A 4,217-nucleotide genomic window follows, 5' to 3' on the forward strand; every position below is an offset into this window, starting at 1 on the left:
GCATTTTATTGGTAGGTTAATGTTTTCCATTAAATTTTGGAATATTCATTTCTTATTTCTTGAATATATTTATTTTATTCTGTTAATCCTATTGCATATATAGTGATGTTGTTAGTGATATAACATTTTTATCTTAGACTGTGTTCTTTTGTCTTTATTTTCTATTGTATCATTCTTAGTATTTTACAATCATTATGAATCTATTTTCAGTGAATTAGTTTTTGGTTACTGTACTTTTCAACTCTAGAAATTCAGCTTTTTTAAAAAAAAATTGTCTTTTTTTTTTTTAAACTTTACAATATTGTATTAGTTTTGCCAAATATCGAAATGAATCCGCCACAGGTATACCTGTGTTCCCCATCCTGAACCCTCCTCCCTCCCCATACCCTCCCTCTGGATCGTCCCAGTGCACCAGCCCCAAGCAGCTATTCTTTCTTTGGTAGGACATTGTTATTATCTTTCCTTGGATGTTTTTAAAGCATAGCTTCTCTTAGTTCTTTGAAGATTTTAAAACAGCTGCTTTGAAACTCTGCTTGTTTAGTAAAACAGTTAGAGCCCAAAATATTTTCTGTTTACCCCTCCCCTAATGTAAGTCACGTTTTTTTCCTTTGTATGTATGTTTTTGTTGTTTTTAAAAGTAAGATAATTTAGATAACATAGCAAATCCACATACTGTTTAACAGAGCTTCTTGTAGTTTTTATTCACTTATGACTTTATTGGACTATTAGAGTAAGATATAGTCCACCCTGATGCTAGGAAAGATTGAGGAGAAGGGGACAACAGAGGATAAGGTGGTTGGATGGCATCACTGACTCGAAGGACATGAGTTTGAGCAAGCTCCGAGAGTTGGTGATGGACAAGGAAGCCTGGTTTGCTTCAGTCCATGGGGTTACAAAGAGGCAGACATGACTGGATGACTGAACTGAACTGATAGTCCACTCACACAAGTTGAAGTCTAATGCTACTGCACAGAAGGTATGGCCTTTAACATTTCCACAATCATTCTTGAATGACATTGGTTTTAGCAGGACACTCTCAGACTGTTTCCTTGTCTGATCTCTGTATTAATCTGTCTTTGTCATATCATACCAAATTACTAGGCTCCAGTAATTGCTGGCTGAATTCACTATTGCTTCAACAAACCCTGCCCGGGGACAATTTGCTCAAACGTCTGCTCAAATTACATTCAGAGTTTTTTTTCCGAAGTTCTATGATTCATCTCTGTGATTTGCTCTGAACTTGGGGTTGGAGGTGGGGGGGCTTTTCTTACCTGTGCATTTCTCTGATTCTCTCTAGTAAAACTGTTGACCTACAATTTGTAAATTATAAACTTTTTTTTATTTTTATTTTTTGGAAGTGTCTGTTAAACAAAGAGTTGATTTGTTAATATGCACGATTAATACAAACTATGAAGTGCTAAGAAATTTTAATACCTAAGTTATAGCAAGCAGGTGGCAATTCAACATCCAGGGTCAATAGAAAACTTGAGGGGGCTGCAACAGATTAGACTCCCATGGTGGAGGACACATTTTCAGAGGTGAAGTGGGTGCAGGTGTAACAGCTTTTCAAGTCCCCTCTCATCACAGAGGATCAGCAGCAGCACTCCATTCAAGGAAAAGTGTGCTCTCTGGCGCTCTTCAGGCAGGACGAAACTCAAAATCTAGTGGATTGAAGGGAAAGAATTTTTCTTTTCTGGATAAGTGTTAACTGTGGTAGTCACTGAGCTTTTTGCTTAATGACCTTCCCAGTCATGTTTTTGGTAGAGAAGGTTGTGTTTCTATCTGAGTGGTTCACTAGTCTTTCTTGACTTTTCTGAGACTGACAGTTTTCAATGCCTTTCTGGCAGCTCTGGGTAAGGTGGGTGGAGCATCAACATTTTACCAATATATGGTGTTGAAACCTAAGGTCTCCCCTCTAAAGTTTTACAGAAGGCTCAGACCCCAGCTTCACTTTGTAAATTGTAAGTAGAGTTACCAATCGCTTACAGTTCACATCTTTACCATTTTTAAGAGTGCTCTTTAACCTTAATTTCCTCACATTCTGTTTCAAATAAAGTCAGGGTTTTTGCAGGTAATTTTGGAGCTATTTCTATTCTTATGGCCTCCTTTTTCTCTTGTGACAAACATCAGATTACTTTCTGGAACTGGGAATAGGGACAGTAACTCACCTTTCTTGGGGTGACACTAGGCTGATGATACAGTCTCCAGTGCAGAGATCCCAACCATTTTTGGCACTAGGGATTGATTTAATGGAAGATATTTTTTCTGTATCAGGGGTGGGAGGATAATTTGGGGATGACTAAGTGCATTACATTTACTGTGCACTTTATTTCTAATCTAATGTCACTGATGATCTGACAGGAGGTACTGGCCCATGGCCTGGAGGTTGGGGACCCCTGCTCTAGTGTTCTTGATTTTTTTTCACCTTGCAAGTGAAAGTTTAACTTGCAAGTAAATTGGGCCAATGCTCAACAAGGCCCCAGTATTTTAGGCTTGTCTAGACTAGGGTTGATTCTCTGTTCTATGAGTGGGTTGCTGTGGAATTCAGTTGTTTTATTCAGTATATCAGATAATAAACATTTTATAATGTACAACTTAAGTTGTATAGTAATTTTACCAAGTGTTTAGTTTAGTTTAGGTTAGTCAAGAGTTTAGTCTCTGCCAGTAGTAAACAAACCTACTTTTCATTCAAAGAATGTTTTTCTTACCAAATATGACATACATATACTTCTAAGTCCAGTAGGATTTAATGGAGTTTCTTCTAATAGCACTGGAATAATAGGCCTAATACAAATACAGTCGTAGGACACCTTATACTGCAACCCAGACATTTTATAAGTCAAATTAATATCTATCCCATTATCAATATTGTTTATTTAGACACTTTTACAATAATATTAAGCTCTGAAATTTAATGTCTTTACTGTAAGGTCTATAGATGACTGTCTCTCATACCTAGATATATTCTACACATTTCACATAATATAAATTTTCCCATAGTTCTCTGTGTTATTTGCATTTTTCTTAGAATTCAACTATTAAACATGCCTTATTTTTTACAGTTAAAAGATATTGTTGTTGTTCAGCCACTAATTAGTGTCCAACACTTTGTGACCCCATGAACACGTGCCAGGCTTGACGTACTCCTTTCCCTATTTGGAACCAGTCTGGTGTTCCATGTCCAGTTCTAACTGTTGCTTCCTGACTGCATACAGGTTTCTCAAGAGGCAGATCAAGTGGTCTGGTATTCCCATCTCTTTCAGAATTTTCCACAGTTTATTGTGATCCACACAGTCAAAGGCTTTGGCATAGACAATAAAGCAGAAGTAGATGATTTTCTGGAACTCTTTTCCTTTCTTGATGATCCAGCAGATGTTGGCAATTTGATCTCTGGTTCCTCTGCCTTTTCTAAAACCAGCTTGAACATCTGGAAGTTCACGGTTCACATACTGCTGAAGCCTGGCTTGGAGAATTTTGAGCATTATTTTACTCGTGTGTGAGATGAGTGCAATTGTGCGGTAGTTTGAGCATTCTTTGGCATTGCCTTTCTTTGGGATTGGAATGAAAACTGACCTTTTGCATTCCTGTGGCCACTGCTGAGTTTTCCAAATTTACTGGCATATTGAGTGCAGCATTTTCACAGCATCATCTTTCAGGATCTGAAATAGCTCAAATGGAATTCCATCACCTCCACTAGCTTTGTTCATAGTGATGCTTTCTAAGGCCCACTTGACTTCACATTCCAGGATGTCTGGCTCTAGGTCAGTGACAACACCATCGTGATTATCTTTGTTTTGAAGATCTTTTTTGTACAGTTGTTCTGTGTATTCTTGCCACCTCTTCTTAATATCTTCTGCTTCTGTTAGGTCCATACCATTTCTGTCCTTTATTGAGCCCATCTTTGCATGAAATAATCCCTTGGTATCTCTAATTTTCTTGAAGAGATCTCTAGTCTTTCCCATTCTGTTGTTTTCCTCTATTTCTTTCCTTGATCACTGAGGAAGGCTTTCTTATCTCTCCTTTCTATTCTTTGGAACTCTGCATTCATATGCTTATATCTTTCCTTTTCTCCTTTGCTTTTCACTTCTCTTCTTTTCACAGCTATTTGGAAGGCCTCCCCAGAGAGCCATTTTGCTTTTTTTCATTTCTTTTCCATGGGGATGGTCTTGATCCCTGTCTCCTGTACAATGTCACGATCCTCTGTCCATAGTTCCTCA

The 4,217-nt window shown here is 37.8% G+C and overlaps 1 pseudogene; it reads right to left on the minus strand.

Annotated features, from left to right (window-relative positions):
* Positions 1-1,417: 1,417 nt before the first annotated feature.
* Positions 1,418-2,831, minus strand: LOC104984397 (annotated as a pseudogene).
* Positions 2,832-4,217: the final 1,386 nt, after the last annotated feature.

Source organism: Bison bison, unplaced genomic scaffold, assembly GCF_000754665.1.
Source record: "Bison bison bison isolate TAMUID 2011002044 unplaced genomic scaffold, Bison_UMD1.0 scf7180017864012, whole genome shotgun sequence".
Lineage (NCBI taxonomy): Eukaryota > Metazoa > Chordata > Mammalia > Artiodactyla > Bovidae > Bison > Bison bison.